Here is a 17,936-nt window from a genome sequence, read left to right as displayed (position 1 = left end):
TTGGGTTGGGCATGGAGTCTATGGATGCTAAAAATCATTTTATAAATTATAGGACAGTCCCTCCATAGCAAAGAATCTTTCTGTTCAAAAAGCCAATAATGATACAAATTCTGATCTAGAGAAAGAAGAATATCAATTACTGTATGAGAATGATTAGTAACTATTTCAAGCCCAATGATTAAAAAGCTCTATTTAAGAGATGAAATTTAAGCTGACCTGGTGGTGCATACTTACAATCCCTAGTCCCAGCATCTGGGAGGTGGAGGCATGAGTTCTGGAGTTAAGATTTCCTCCTTGATGATGTAGATCGTTTGAGGTTAGCCTGGGCTACATGAGATCCTGTCTTTACAAAGAAAGAGGAACGAACGAAAGTTAATCATTCTGAAGGAGGATTAATGTTAGAATTTCCTTTTTCTCCCTTTGTAAACCAAAGTGGACCTTTGAAAGCACACATTTTTCCCACTGTTCCACATCATTTAAGCACTCTGAGAAATTTTAATATTCTCAAAACTCTTATACATTTCTATTCTAGTTGGCACATCTCTGTAATTAACTCCAATTTTTCCCAAATATACAATGAGATTGACACTAATAGTATGACTTATTTGTACTGATTAAATTGTCTCCTAATTATAAAAGGGTAAAAATAGAAGCAAAAATTCATTTTGCATAATGACTTTTTAAAATAACAAAACTGATTTTCTGATTCAATTTAAAAATGATTATCTTTTCCTTTTGATTACTTATATGTATCACAATTTTCAAGCTTATTTTATTAGTATGCATTAGTATTAGAGCCATATAAAGACATCCCTTTGTGTTATATATGAGGCATGTAAGTCCTGTCTTTGTTGTCAATATTTAGCATTCTTACATGAAGTACAATTGGGCATTGTCCCTATTTTAAGTGTCCATGATCTTGTGTAAATGATGTCAATCAAAAAGTTATATCAATACAAAACAGGGAAATATTTTATGACATAATTTTATATTTAGAGAAAATTAATATTAGTTTTTAGAGAATATTTAGCCAAAGTTAAGATGGCAATAGAACATATCTAAAAATAAGAGTATTTCCAGAATTTAATCTTGTCATTCATCGTTGTAGTTATGAACCATCTCTCAAAACAAATTTATATTATATATAAGAAGCTCTGAAGTCTCTTATTCTCTACATTTTGGCTAATTGTGGCCTTCTGTCTTCATTGCTCTCTGTGGCATGAGGAAACTTCACTGTTGAGAGTTGAGAGATGCATTAATATCCTCTTCTATATTCTACGAGCCTTATGTACAGAAGTTTCATCATAGATGCGTCCTTTAGGGCTGGGCCTCTCATATACACTTATTCTCTGTATGTGACCAGTTGTAGAATTTTATAAATAGTCTACATCTGTTTTAAAAAAATTCTCTAAAATATATGACCAGTCCAGCCATGTATATTTTGCTATGTTTACAGTACCACATTTTAGTTTCTTCCCACTGAGTGGGCTTTTAGTCCAATTAGGTAGCTGCTGATCGCCCCAAAGATAAAACTGCCACTACTGCACCAGTGCTGTATGCTGTGCCAGTAATTGATATAGTTATTTGGTCTTGCAGCTGGTGTTGGATCATCAATTGATGTTTTTACCCTTGGCACCTCCATAATGCTCTCCAAAGATATGAGAGCTAGCCTTCAACAGAAGTGGTTTCAGGTCAGTTCCAGGTATGTTGCTCCAAATCCTGTGTCTGAGGTATGTTCTCTCTTCAGCAGTAGGGTCAGATCTTCAAGATCTGGGAGGACATTAAGGATTGTGGAAACAGCCTGAGTAGTTTGGGAGGCTCCTGGGCAACCCTGGCCAACAACTCCAAGAAAGGTTTCCCCTCTCTGGCACTGTTTCTTATTATATAGCCTTTAGCTATACACATGGACTAATGTAGAGGTATCGTATGTGTAATTTGTCATTAGGTTGTTAGATCAATATGATTTCCTCGTTTTTTTTTTTTAAAACTAGCTAGGCATGATTTATCTCTCCTCCCTCTCTCCCTGTATAACCCCTGTGCCATAACTTTCCCATTTAAACTGTCCCCATTTCCCCATTTCTCCCATGATAATATCAGTCTTCTGTGGTCCCACCTCTCTTGAGCTCCTTCTTTCTCTTTTTCCCCCAAGGTTCCTTATATAACCTTCCTTCACCCATTTAAATAGCCCAATTTTTATCCACTTCTCCCTTAGTAACATCTGTCTCGTACTTTTCTTTCTTTCAGGTTCTTTCTTTGCATTTACCTCTCTGGTTCCTTTTCATTATTCTGGCTCCTGTGATTACATCTGGATACATACTCATAAATAAGAATTTGGTGCTAGGATCCATACATGAGGGAGCACATGTGTCTTTTTTTTCTCTGAGTCTGTGTTACTACACTTAACAGTTTCTAGTTCCATCCATTTATCTGCAAATTTCATGATTTCATCTTTCTTTACTGCTGAGTAGAACCCCATTATGTAAATGTATCACATTTTCATTATCCACTCATCAGCTGAGGGAAACTTAGGCTGCTTCCATCTCTTAACTATTGTGAAAAGAGCAGCAATAAATATGAAAGTACAAGTATCTCTGCAATAGGATGAGTCCTTTGGATGTATGACAAAGAGTGGTATAACCAGGTCAAATGGTAGGTTCATTTTTAGTTTAAGAGATTTCCACACTGCTTTCCAAAAGATTTGCAAAAGTTTGCAATCCCACCAGCAATGGATGAGTGTCCCCCTTTCCCCACATTCTCTCCAGCATTTGGTATCAATTGTTCTCTTGATCTTAGCCAGTCTGACCGGGGTAAAATGAAATCTTAAAGTGGTTTTAATTTGCATTTCCCTAATTACTAACAATGTTTAACACCCCTTAGGATGGTTCTTAGACATCTTTATTTCTTCTTTTGAGAAATCTCTATTCAGATCCTTAGTCAATCTTTTTTTCTCATTGTAAAAAATTATTTATTTAATAACCGCATAATTAGAAGAAGCATTTCGTTACAACAGCATCAACCTATTCAATAACATTTTTCTGAGCTAGGGTACATCTCTTTCAAAATTGGCTGTACATTTTTAGGTTTACAGAGGAATTATTACGCTTGTACAATCTTTTACTGATTATAAACTCTACAAGACATAAAATTAAATGAGGTTTTAATGTTTAGAAAAGATCTCCACTTCGTTGTTAAAATACAGTTTCTTTTAGACAAAGCATTTCATTAGAGTTTTAACAAACACAATAACAGTTCCCAGAGCTAAGATACATCTCTCTCAAAAGTGGCTATAAAATATTTATTTTTAAAACTTTCCTGTCTGTTTGGTGTTCTTTACGCTTCTTGTATTTGTATGGGCATATCTTCCTTTTATTTGGGGAAATTTTCTCCTATGATTCTGTTGAAGATCTGGTCTATGCCATTATGTTGGGATTCTTCTCCTTCCTGTATGCCTATGATTTGTAAGTTTGGTCTTTTTGTGGTATCACAGAATTCCTGTATATTCCATTCTTGCGTTTTCTTAAATTTTTCATAGTCTTTGCTTGAATAGTCTAGTTTGTTCCCTTTACGTTCCAATCTTGATATTCTGTTTTCCATTTCATTCATCTTATTGATGAGGCTTTCTCCTGTCATTTCTAATTGGCTTGGTGAGTGTTTCACTTCCTTCTTCATTTTAGCCTGAGTAGTCTTCAATATGTCTAACTCTTACCTCCCTTCAGTTCTTTGATTTCTTTGTGTGTTCTTTAAATTCACTGAATTATTTTATCATGTTTATAATTGTTCTTTTGAGTTCCATGTCCTGCATTATCTAGGGGGTTCTCATTGTACTCCTCTTGAGGACTATTGGCATATGTGGGGGTATGTTATTTTGTTTTTTTGTGTTACTATTTTAGTCCATCTTTTAATTGGGTTACTTGGACTGTCACATCCCTAGACTAATACAATTTCTTACTATGTGCAAATTATGTAACCTTATATTTAGTCAATAGCCCAGTCACCACTCCTCAAAAAACTTATTTTGCACCAATCAGAGACTATTATTAAGTACCACAACTGGTCACACACAGACATTATCTATGAATTTTCCAGGCCCAATGCAACCTCTACCCCTAAGGCCAATGAAACATAGAACAAGGGTAAAGAAGAGGACACCAATGAACCTCTCAATCCTCATTAATGAAGCTCCCTCATGCAACAGGGGCCAGGAGCACAAAAGGTCACAAATGGCCAAAGCATAGAGATTAAGATCCTGCAGAATGCTGGTCCTTGGAGAGGACTCCTATATTAAACTTCACTCACCCAGGGCTCAAGGACCATCATGGAGGAGGGGTCGGAAAGACTGTAAGAAGCAGGGACGAGAGGCAGGATCTTATGGAAACAGCCCTACAAAGTCCTGGGAACCTGTTCATATGATTCTATGGCAATGGTATCAACATACATAAGTCCCATGCAAACTTAGACAGACAAAAACCCAGCATAGAACTGGGGAAATGAAAAGCAGACCCCAATCTTGGCTGAAGAAATATTGGCAACTGATTACTGCTAGGTGAGGAAGAGCTGATCTTCCTAAAACAAGGGACTCTAGACCAGCTGACTAGACCTCAGTGGATGGACTTGCACTGGGGAACATCTGGGGACACTGACTTGACACAGTGGGCCTTAACAAGAATGACAGAGTATATGGGTTCCAGGGTAGGGGGTAAAGGAGGGTGCTATTGGGAACTGATTATATAAAGATGATTAAGATTGAGGTATCCTGTATGAAATATATAAAAATTCAATAAAACCAAATTTAAAAAAAGAAACTTCTTTGATGAAACCTGCTTACTGATACTTTTCTGTAAATATAAGGAAATAGAGTCCTCCAGGCTCATATGTACTAACAGCAATTGTGACAGCATGTACAAGATTCATGCAAACGCAATTAGACAAAAACCAGTATAGAGCTTAGGAAATGGGTGGGAGGCCCCAACCTTAGCTGAGGAACTATTGGCGGCTCATCACTATTAGGTAATGGAGAATTTATCTTCTTTAAGTTAACTAGACTAACTAGACTCCACTGGATAAACTCACACAGAGGGACATCTGGGTATGTAAACTTGACTTGATTGTCCTTAACATATATAACAAAATGTATAAAATCTTGTGGGCAAGCTATAGGGGCTTCAGATGGGGAGGGTTCTAAATATAATTAAGATTTAGTGCATTAAATGCACAAAAATTCAATAAAAATATACATTTAAAAATACCTATATTATTAAAAAAAAACCTCCCAGACCAGAATATATTGAAATTCCATTCCATCTTATTTCCCTTTCCTGCTTTTGTTATAAACAAAAGCAACTTAAGAGAGAAAAGGTTTATTTTAGCTCATATTTCAAGGCAGAGTTCACACTGATGGCAGCAAAAGGTTTAAGCAGCTTATCTCATTTCACCTGTAATCAGGAAGCAGACATGGATGAATGTAGTTCTTGCTCAGTTCCCTTTCTCTATTTATATACTCTAGGACTCCAATTAGACAATCATGTAGTATGTTTCATATCTATTGATGTAATCAAGATAACCCCCCATAAGTATGCCTAAAGGTCAGTCTCCCAAGTAATTTCTAGATTCTGTCCAGTAACTCACCATGCATTGTTAAATTGCTTCTTCAAAGGATGTGTGCATGTGTATGGGCATATATTTATACACATATACCAAAATATATTAAAGAAACTATTTCTTGACCTCATGAAGAGAAGAAGGGCAAGTGGAACCGAAGAACAGAGACCAGGATTCTGGGGAAAAATAGTCCATGAGAAATTGAATCGTTGTAATATTTGCATTTAACATTTGTTTTTGGCTCTCAAGCTGGATCCATTTGATGTATGACAGGTGAGAGACATATCTCCAAGCTTTCCACTTATTCATATTGTTGAGAATTTTATGAGAATGGCATTTTAGGTATGAGTCTTTTTTTTTTTTTTTTTTTTCTGGCAGCAAGAAAGGCCCTGGGGAGAAAAACTGGCGAGGAATGTAGGAAACCAGGATGCCAGGCCCTAGGATGAGGTGAGCCTAAAACTTTTAAGTCTGGGCTGCATTCTCTGCTAAAGGAAGGGGTGCTGAAAACAGTGGCTCTGATAATCCCTGTCTTGCAGAACACTGTGAGACTGCCAGGAGGAAGCAGCCTGGTCATAAGTGCAGGTTCCCTGCTCTGTGGAAAAGCGTCTTGGTCAACAACCCTTCCAGGAGGGCTTCTGGTGCCATGGTCATGATTTGTGATGAAGGGGAACTTAGGGGGAAAAAAAAAACACTGTGGCCAATAAATTACTGGCAGGTACTGGTAACCTTGAGTAAAATTTAAGCATTCTTCTGGTGCCAACTAACAGACTAAATGTCCTGTTTCTTTGTACCCTAAATCTTTGTATGTGACTGTCATATCCCACGTGACTACTAGTTCCTTGGGATGTATAAAAACCATCTGAATTCTAAAATAAATCTTCCTGTTGGGAAGACACAGGTCCCAGAATTTGACTCTGTCACTGATCAGACCCTCTGCCCCAAGACCGCAGGTCTCCCGCTAAGCAAAGCAAACCTGAGTCCCAACAGAGGAGAGTACAGATCTCTGGCCTCAGTGAAGACCTAACTTTTTGATTTTGCTAGGTAAATCACCTGGCCACAGGACCATGTCTAGGAAGGTGGGCTTACCTTAAATCATGCTAAAGAGATTGGCAAAAATGCCTAGTGAATTAATGAGATGATGGACTTTTCCTGTGTGGAATCTCCCCCACCACTTATGGTAGTGCTTATGGGCCCAGCCACAGACATGCAGATTTCTGTAAGTCTCCCCACTTTTCTGAATTCTTCAGGAAAGCGTTAACTTTCTTTTTATTATTTTCATCTCTTTTCTAGCTATGCTTCTCCAAATGCCCTGTGCTTTCCTAACAATTTGCATTTCTTTACTTTTTCTCTAAGATGCCTCCCCCTCTCCTGGCAATGTGGTTACTAGCCCTCCACATGTCTGATCTCCAATGCCTGCTCTAAATTTGCATGGCTTTATGATTTTGCTCCCCACCCCCATTCTCTTCCTCAGGGTAGATGCTGAGATTCACAGCTTGCCAACACTATTTTTCTTTTAAGCTCTAATAAAATTGGCCCCAAACTTTCATTTACATCCATTTTGTATGGTTGTGAGCCTTAGCCTTTAATGGCTGTGCTATCCTTCCAGCCCAGCATCCATTTTAAATTATTTTTATGAATGAGCCTGAGCACCCTAAAATGGGGCCTCATTTTCCCCTGAATCATCATTATCAATGGGTCATGTTTACTAAGGGGAGACTCAACAGTGGCCCCATCTATGCTTCAGGCAATAGAGGTGATATGGGACTATCTGACAGATATGAGTGATGTATTGAGAGTTAACATGGCCTTTCTCAGCTCTGTCAAGCTTGAGAGGCTAGGGTCCCAGAAAGACAGTGGCCGCCCACATAACCTCAGTCTGGAGGCTTTCGTATTCTTGTCTCATACATTTGAAGAATGAGGTGCATGGACCACAGAGGGTGGATTTTAGAAAGGAGTATTTTATTATAGGGAGCTCATGAGAAAGAAAGCAGAGCTCCTGAACAGCAGGAGCGGTCCGTGGGAGTGGGACACCATTGAGCTGCATTCCTTGGAAGTTAATTAAGCTTTAGTGGCTGTTGAAGAGGAAGGGGAGAAGAGCTGGTCAGTCCAGTTCACATTCAAGGTGTCCAAATCCTTCAAGGTTCTGGTCATACCCTCAGTATGGTTTCCAGGAACAGGGTACTTACTCCTTACCTCAAGACAGATAAAGGAAAACCCCAAACCCCTTTCTTATATCCCCAGCCTCTCTCTATAGCAAAGCCAATGACATCTTTGGATTAGATAGCTCTGGCTTCTCTGGCTTCATTCAGACAGGCTTAATGAGACATCCAACTTTTAGCTAAGAAACTTGTCATGTTTCTTTTGGGGTCTTTTTACCTTAAACTGCCTAAGTCATTTCCACCTCCTGTTCTCATCAGGGGCATACACATTACCTGTGGGAAGTGTGGAAATTTTGAAACAAAGATAAAATTTATCTCCCATTAGTGATTACCAAACAGCAGACAGTCTGAATAATGTCATTGATGAGATATTGCTCTCTGGAATAGTATTCCATTCCTAGCCCTCTTCTGTGCTAGGCCACTGCTCAGGGACAACATCCTCCAATAGGCCAGACACTCTTACCAGCTTTTTCCCTCTAACCTTCACCATGAGTCTCCCACAATTAAAATAAATGACTCAGCATGGGTTAATCACAGGACACCTTTCCCCTTCTTGGTTATAATCTCTAAAAAAAAACAAAACATTTTCATGTTGAGCAGGACATCTAATGAACCTTGTATTCTGAGGATTGTATAAGTAGATCTTTAAGAAGTTCTTATGAATTAAATACATGGATGATAAATTAAGAAAGAGTAGAGAAATTAGTGAATGAAGAAACCACACTTCCTCACTTAAGTAGTGTTGAAATTTTAAAGAATTGTGTTGATATTTTGAGTCTGCAAGTCCTGCTATCATGTTGTCACCCCCAAAGCACTGGACAATTCATTCTCAGGTACACCTTTATGTAGATGTGGGACGTGATCAACCCCTACTTAAAGTTAACAATGAGCAATACATATTTTCTGAGATTGAAGTAGAAATAATTCAACTATTACAATTTTCTCTTTTAAGTTCTTTTATTGAAAACATCAAAATTATACTATTTAGTGGTATTGACAAACACATAATTACTGGGTTTTAGAATTTCTTTTTATTTTATTTTCATAGTTTTTATTTATTTATGTATATGCTCATGTAAGTGTATTCACATGCGCGTATAGATCTGTGTATACATGCATGCATAACAAGACCGGAGGTCGATTTTAGATGTCTTCCTTAATTGCTCTCTACCTTATTTTTTGAGAGAGAAGATCTCACTGAACTTGGAATTCTCTGATTCAATTCAGCAAAACTAGCTGATGAATCCGGTCCAGGGTTTCTTCTCTGCATTTGTAGTGCTGGGGTTACAGAGATGCTCTACCTGCCTTTGTTTGCCTGTTTCCTGGTGGGATTTTTTTGTAAGTCATAGGGTAGAACATTGGAGAGAGAGGGAGAGAGAGAGAGAGAGAGAGAGAGAGAGAGAGAGAGAGAGAAATTGAGAGAGTAAAAGTGAGAGCTGGAGATCTAAGCTATAATCATACTTATACAGCAAGCTATTACTGGCTCGGGCTTTTCCCAAACCCTCATTAAGTTTTGAAGTGATCTGTGATTTGCATAGAGTAGCTGCCTGTACATTGACTTCATGTGCCATGAAAACCAGCAGCATCCTCACTTTCTAGGGTATCACCTCACAGACACTGATAATGCTGCATGCATAATCTGCATACAGCTGGAAGTCCTGAGGCATGAAGGGTGAAAAGGTCAACAGTACTGTCTGCAGTCTCTCTGAAAAGATGGCTGTTTTCATCTCTGTTGCATTTTAGTTTCCTTGACTTTGAGGCTCTGGGCTGGGTCTTTTACACTTATAAAAAGTCAGCGGTTTTTCTCAAATCACCCCATAACACTCTTCATAAGAAAACACTTTCTACAAACTATGAAACCAGCTCCCGTTAAAGGCTAATTCGTCAACACTGAGACACCTGTCTTCCCCTAAGCCAGTCAATGATCCAGGAGACTGGTATCATCATGACTGGTTACAGTTTCCTGACCTGAAATCATAGGGCAAATGAATAAATTCTCAGTGGAAAAACATGTTCTGTTTAGGAAGATATAAAAGTTAAGACAGCCTATACATTTTTTTGGCATTCCGAATACCTTGCACATTTTAATGAACTAATTATATAAAGAAGGTAAGAAACCATTGGTCATATACTATCAATCAATGATAGATCTTTATTTGCATTTTGGCTTCAATGTTTTAGACTAATGTTTCTCTGCCCACTGTTTAATCGATGGTATAAGGTTAAAATTATAGTAGTTTACCTCCAAAATATGGAATAATAATTGAAGAACAGAGTAACATTTAAAACTTTATTTTTTTTAAATCCTATCATTAAAAATGACCATTGAACCAATTTCTTCTTACTTTAAAGAGTTTTAACCTCTCATATGTAAATGTTTTAAAAGATGCTCATTGTTCTTTCATAAATGCTTTTGAGAATGGTGAATTTCTTTAAAAGGAAATGGATATTAGGTCCTGCTCAACCATATCTGGCTTCACTTGGAAGCATGGAGGAAATGTTTCCTCTGAGTTGACCCTCTTCTTTATAGACTGGACACTGGTTCAAGTCCATCTTTTGGGGTCTCCTTGGCCTCCTTGAACAAGAGGACAGGCAACTCACCACAGTTACAGGACATTTTGAGAGATGTTCCATTGTCCCATGGAATTTAGTTGATCTTGGAGGGCAAGGAGCAAAGACTGTCCTTTAAGTCCTTCTGACCAGATTAGTATAGGCCTCAAAGTATGACTGTTAAACATCCAATAAGGTTAGTTCCACCAGTCTGGTACTTTTAATTACCATGTGACACCCTCTTCAGACTTCTATGGTCATTGCACGACACGGGTATACTTATACACCTGCTAACAAGCAAAAAAATAAAAATAAAACCAAGAGATTTTTATGAAAAGAGTATCAATCTAATGACAATCTAATCTGGCTCTGCCTCACCTCAGCTAGGCTCCTGAACATATCTAGTTCCATTTGTGTCTCCTTTGTAAAATCTAGTGTTATTAAACTTAACCTGTTAAGTCAATATGACACAAACCACCTCTGCTGACATCTAACATCCTTGACATTGATTGGACTCCTGATCCCCCATCATCCCAAAGGAGAGGAATGATCACTTAGGATTTCTTCAGCAATAGTTCTGTTAAGTCCAGTTAGCCAGAATCTCCTTCTCCTATGATGGTTCCTCTTCGTGTTTTTTATCCACTGAGCACTGTTTTTGCTTTTGGGCTATAAATTTCCACTTGCCCAAGATGTATTCACAACTAATAGCATTATTCTCCCTCCTGGCAACATCCTTTATTACAGCTGATATTCTTTTGGTGGGGCTGTGAATTGAACCCAGGACCTTGAGCACGATTGGTGGGAACTAGACCACTGAGCTACACTCCAGCCTCCTCCCTGTAAAGTCTTATAACCATTACCTTTCTGTATACCATAATGGTTTTAAGTCAAGTCTCCCTTACTTTATTTTAATGAATATTAAGTTATTTTCTTTAGTACTAAAGTAGGATAATAGAGCAATCTAAGTTGTATCTGAAACAATAAAAGCTAAAATATCTAATTATCACACTCAACAACAAGATGGATTTGTGTCAGGAAGTTTCAGTGCCTTGCCTTATGTGATGACTGTGAGACAAACCATTTCAAAGTTCTTGCTCCCATCTGCTGCCTGTCTACTCTGAATTACCATTTAGCTTACATTTTAATAGAAAAAAAATATGTGTAAGTGGAAAAAAAAATCGGTGTTTTAACAGGGACATCATACATACTTCTCTGTTAAGTCTTGTAATATAGTGCCTTATAAGTTTTAGGACTGAGATTTTCATGCTTCACAGTAGCTGACACATTGCATTTCCTCAGTGCTTTCTGAAATTCTCTGTAGCTACAGCATTACATTCTTTGAATTAGATTATATGATTTCTTTTAAAGTTCTTGATATTCTTTCATGTATATGATAGCCACAGTAAAAAATTGCCTATATTATTTCCTCCCCAAAATAAGTCTTTTCCATGACCAGTCACACAAGCATTGCATTTTGATATCACTGGATCAAGCGATACGGTGATAATGACAAAATCTGCAAATGCAAGTACCATTCTCCTAATAAATTTGATTGTAGGATGAAGCTGAATTATTACATTTCAAGTAATGTATTTAGAGTGAGCTATTTTGTGTCAAGTGAAATTAGTTGTGAGGATGGTACGTTTTAGAGAATCTAGGCATTAGATCACTAAAAGAACATGAAGTGTTAGAAGGCCAAGGTCTGAAATGTAGAAATCGCATTGCAATTGCTTCAGGTCAGACTTTCAAGCGGTGTCTCTATTAGATTCAATTATGTGTCTCACATTTTTATGGAAGACAGCAGTGAAGGAAATGTGCTAAAGGAGAACAGGTGTGATGCAGAAAATTACATCAAATGAAGAATAATTTAGCAAGGAAAAGATAAGTGAGATCTAGGTGGTGGCCTTGTCATATTTGATGGGTCAATGTGCATGAGGCAGACTAGACATGGTCAGTATAGTGCTAGAGAGAAGAACAAAGTAGGAGAATGAGCATGAAAAAGAGGCAGAATTTGTTACAATGAGACAAAGTGTCAGAGCAGAGAAAGTTTTTTCTTTTCTTTTCTTTTCAAGTTTACTTTGTAGATGGCAAACTCAGATCCTGCAGCTTTCCTTAGGCTAGTAGACTATTTCAAATGGAACAGCCGATTCCTCAGTTTTTCAGACATCTCCCCCCATACCGCATTTCCACCATGATATATAACTGTCCTCTGAGAAAAGGAGAAGGCATGTTACAGGAGACATGAAGAGGAGGGCATTTATATGTTTTATGTTTTATATATTCTATTCATTTGCCCTAATCTACTACATGTATGCTTCCCTGAAACTTGAAATGAACAACTTTAATCCAAATGTTTATTATCTAGAATCTCTAATCATAGAATATAAAGTGTTCAATGAAAAGTGAAAGATTAATTGTAAAGTGACAGAGCTGTGGGTGCCCTATGAATGTCTATTATCAGAGAGTGAAGAGGAAAACTGGAATAATTTCAGGACATATTCCCTCATTTCAGTCCTCTCTCTCCCTCTTTGTTCTTATATTCACCTTACTATAGTATCCTATAAACAGTATCTCAAAACAACAACAACAACAACAACAACAACAACAACTTATTTTTAAAAGGATATGTTGTGAATGTGAGGGCTACAGTGAAAGAATACTTTTTTATGGTGGATTTGATGTGTTTATCAAACCAGGCTAAGCCTTGCCTATAATTTTGTGACTACTGAATATTTGCTGTAACTTCTTGAGGACACACAGGACAGTTTATGAATAGGGCATCTCATTTACAAGGTAAACGATATTTAATCCTAAACTATATAGAAAAAGACAGTAAACCTGTGACCTTGCCTTTCAGGCGTTCAAAACACCGCAACACTGTCTGCTAAAATAAAAATAGTTATAATCTGGTCTTACCACCAATTTTTTTGTTGTTAATCAATTTTACTTTCTACTATGTACTTCATCTCTTTATTAAGTTTTGTTTTCTTGGTTTTTCTTAACATTTTATTTATTATTTTTGTTTTATGTGTTTTGTTTGAGTGTACTGCCTGCAGGTATGTAAGTGAACCTGTGTCATGCAACACATGTGGAATTCAGAAGAGGGTGCCGGATTCCCTGGAACTAGAGTTACGGATAGTTGTTAGTTGCCATGTGAGTGCTGGCAACTGAATCTGGGTCTTCTGCAAGAGTAGCCTATGTTCTTAACTGCTGAGCCATCTTTCTGGCTCCTTATTTTGTTGTTTTGAGATAAGATTTGCTATGTATCCTAGGCTTGCCTCAAAATCATGATGCCTCTGCCTCAGTCTCTTGATGGTTGAGATTATAGGTATATATCAGCTTGTGTTATTGAAATCAAAATGCATGGTCAAAGCAGAGTTGTGCTACTAATGACTATATAGTATCTTTAATACTGCATTTATATACTTTCCAAGATTTATTTCTGAGAAAAAGACATACAATGTTATTACAAAATAATTTAATTTTTTATTTCCTCATCTCTTTAAAACTATTAAGTGACTTTGTATTTCCCTTAGTAATTTAGGCCAATTCCTGTCCATTAATATTCTAAATATTTTCTACAGTAACTACTATCCATGCCCTTTAGGAACTGCTGATGGGGCAAAAGGCTTTGGTTGGAAATCTCTTTATCATTAAGATACTTTGGCTAACATTATCTAACAATTTTAAACCATTTTCCCTTTTCTAGAGAAGGGTAGAACACAAAAAGGGTAAGACATGGATAATAAAATCATTATTATCCTTACTTAACTCATGCCATCTTAGCCAGCCACACACTCCCTGGAGGAGCTTCCTTTAACCCTTCATTTGCTTCTGTGAGGTCTTTGTAGCCTCTTTTTGGAGCCCTTAATCAAGTGTTGAATCAGGGGGTGTTATTACCCAGAGCTCTTGACTTGGTTTTCTTCAACCTTTAACCCTTTGTCAGTATTTCCTCCTGTTCTTTTGCTGTGCCTTATATAGCTCCATTTGTTACTTTTTCTATAGCTATAACAAAATACCCTGGGGAAAAAACAAAAAACAAAAAAGAAAAAAACAACTTAAGGGAGAAAGGATTTGTTTGTGTTCAAAGTTTGGAGGCTGCAATTCATCTTGACAGGAAATTCATGTTGGTAGTTGCTCATATTGCAGTGGCAGTCAGGAAGCAGGGACACAATGCTTGTGTTCAGCTACATTCCTCTTTCTTGTGTTGTGCAGACTGGGTCCATGGAATGGTGCCACTGTCCTTTAGAGTGGGTCTACCACTTCTATCAAGCTAATGAAGATGATATCTCACATGCATACCCAGGGCTAACATTCAGTCTAAATACTATCTTACTGGAGTGCCTGGAGGCTTGTCTCCTAGGGGGTTTTAGACCTGGTCAAGTTTACAGTCAACATTATGAAAACAGCTTTATGGGGCTGGCAGTTTTCCAAGTGGGCCTATTTTAAATTGTTGTAGGGTGTCACTTTAGTTTTTTATTCACAAACTTTCTCCAACAGCATTGGCATGCTGGTTCATAGCCTGGAGTAGAGTCAACCTACCAGTGGTCACACCCTTAAAGAAACCTGACTCTGTCTCTCTAAACAGACTTTAAGGGCCAATTACAGCTAGCTCCTTGTCTAGGGCCAGGCTTTGTGTTCACCTCCCTGATTCATAGAGGGACATTGTCTGGACTGGATTGAGCCTGGATTGAGCTTACACAGGTTTTCTCCATGGTGTTCCAACTGCCCTGTTGTGTCCAATAAACATCTTTTCTTTTCTTTTCTTTTCTTTTCTTTTCTTTTCCTTTTCCTTCTTTCTTTTCTTTCTTTCTTTCTTTCTTTCTTTCTTTCTTTCTTTCTTTCTTTCTTTCTTTCTTTCTTTCTTTCTTTTAGCTTTCACAATTTTATTAGAATTTTAAAGAAAAATACTCAGGGCAGGTGAGCTGGTACTCTTGGTGGATGCCTTGAGGAGGAGAATGGTGGGGAGAAAGAAAGAAAGCTGTGAAGCCAAGTAGATTTATAGCCTGCATCGATGTCAGACACATGGCTGACTGGTAACCACATGGACGGGAGAAGGAAGCTTTAGAGAAAAACTAAAGAAATACAAGACACTAGGGCAGTCTAAAGCCTTAAAGAAAGCATGTTTACAAAAGGGATATGAGGCAGAAAATGGAGATTACCCTTTCCAGAAGAATTCAGGAAACCAGGCAGACTTACAGACTACCTGACTGTGGCTAGGAACAGGGATTCCAGGCAGGAAGAATTGGCTATCTCATTAACCCACTAGGTATTTGGCCCATCTATTTAGCATAACTTAAGGTGAACCTGTTTTCCTAGGGGTGGTCCTATGACCAGATGATTGACAAGTGAAACTGGAAAGGTGGGTCTTTAGTTGTAGTCATCCTCTATTTTTCACTCTTAATCTCTCCCCCTTCTCTTTAGATATGAACCATAGCCTTGGGGATAGGGGGGATGATATAGATGTTATATTTAGGGCTGAAAATTATTCTCTGAGTCCAATCTCTGAACATGACCAATTTTAGCTCTCTGTGTTAATTGCAATTTATTCCAAAAAGAAGATTTTCTTATAACTGTTGAGAGATACACCAGTCTATGAGCGTAATGATAAGCCATTTGAATCTGTGAAATGCTATGTTGATTTAGCAGAATAATAGTAATAGGATCTCATCAAGGGTCTATTCTCAAAGCCTGCCTCCAGTGACAAGCTTTTTCCAGCATGGCCCCATCTTCTAAGACCTCCCAAAACAGAACCACCAATGGGGGATAAAAATGTCCAAATACTTGGAGCCTATGGGGGACATTCTTATTCAAACCAACACATTCCATTCCCTGGCCCCCTAAGCTAATGAGCAAATAAAATTCAAAATGCATTTAGTTCACCTTCAAAACTCCCCATAGTCTTAAGCACTCTCAATACTATTCATAAGTCCAGAGTTCAAAGTATGCTTAGAGACTGAAGGCAATCTTTCAACTCTAAGCTCCTGTAAAATAAAAAGATAAATCTCATACTTCCAATCTACAGTGGAATTGAATGGATATTCCCATTCTAAATGGGAAAAATGGGGCCTAGTGAGGAAATACTGAACCAAAACAATGTGGAAAACTATAAGGACAAACACCGAATCCCCACGTCTGATTTCTGGAACTTTACTTCTAAAGGCCTTAGAGGTCTCAGCACCTTAGCTTTGCTGCCTGCAATGTACATCACTCTCTTGGTCTTGTACCATTCACTGTACGCTGCTATCTTTGGCAGATGTCTCACAGCTGTAACATCTCCAGCATCTTCTTGGGGTCTCCACTGTCAATCAGGCTTCACCTTCACAGCTTCATGAATGGACTGTCAGGGACTCTTGGTCTGTCAGGGACTTCTTTATTCAGGTATTCCTCTGCTGCACACTGCCCAGCTTTAGGGAGAACGAACTGATGACTCCTTCACTATGGTACCTTTCCTGACTCTAAAACCAGCACCACATGAATGACTCTGCCAAATTTGGCTACCATCCCTGCTCACTTTATCCACATTTCCAGCAGCTTTTGTTCATAGCAGTTTTCTAGGAACAGGAATCCCCTTGGGCTTTTTCCTTTGGCAAGTTGGAGGCTTGGCTGGGCGGGGTCCTCCCCTGAGGCATACTTTCCATTGTTTAAGTGCAAACCTATAGGCCTTTCCATGGTAACTTTAATTTCTTCATCAAAGAAAATCTCTCATCCAGCATGCGTTAGCACCAACATTAATCTTCCTAGTGTTCTATTTCAATCCAAACTGTACATTTTCTATTTCTTTCTGCCCCATTTGCTCTTTTTCACTGTAGATCTGCATAATATTCACAATTAATGGACATACCACCATTTTAAATTAGGCTGTCTTGAAATTTCTTCCACCAAAGATATTAGTTCTTTATAACTGAGCTTCAAGCAAGCTCTTAGGCTGTGGGCAAACATCAGTCATACTCTGCCAAAACATCTCAGTTTCTGCTTAAGTCCTTTTTCCCCCAGGAATTTCATTGTTGTCAGCACTGCTTTCATCCAGGCTCTTACTAGAACAACCTGTTAAGTTCATCTTACAGCATTCAATTGTTCTTCTAGTCAAAACTTCCAAAGTCTCCCACATTCCTTCAAAAACCCAGATAGTCACAGCAACACTCCAAGGTCCTGGTACCAACTTCTGTACTAGTTACTGTCACCACAAAATCATAACTCTCACGTCAAAGGGTATAAGAGATAGTTTATTCTGGAGCCAAATATGAGTGACCAAAGCTTGGAAACACAGATTTAGGTCATCTCCATTCTATGTTCCAGCTTGGAAGCAGGTCCATGAAGTTCTTATAGTAACAGAACTATGGAATTTTATAAATCAAGACCCTTTTCAAATGCACTGGTGGATGCATACAGTAGGCAGGTCAAAACAAAGTATAGGGGGATTTACTATAGGTCTTAGATTCTATCTGATGATATTTTTACATTTTGGTTGGTGGTAATGGAACTGTTCTTTGTTAAGCTAATACATTCTATTAGTCACAAGATGTTAAGATCAGAAAAAGAGATGTGCAAGGGGCTATTTGGGGGCTAAAGACAGCCAAAGATAATTGTAAATAAGCTCTGGATCAGCAAACACTCCAAACTCTCCAC

The sequence above is a fragment of the Nannospalax galili genome, unplaced genomic scaffold, assembly GCF_000622305.1.
Source record: "Nannospalax galili isolate Female #2095 unplaced genomic scaffold, S.galili_v1.0 scaffold96, whole genome shotgun sequence".
Taxonomy (NCBI): domain Eukaryota; kingdom Metazoa; phylum Chordata; class Mammalia; order Rodentia; family Spalacidae; genus Nannospalax; species Nannospalax galili.
This window is presented reverse-complemented; position numbering follows the sequence as displayed.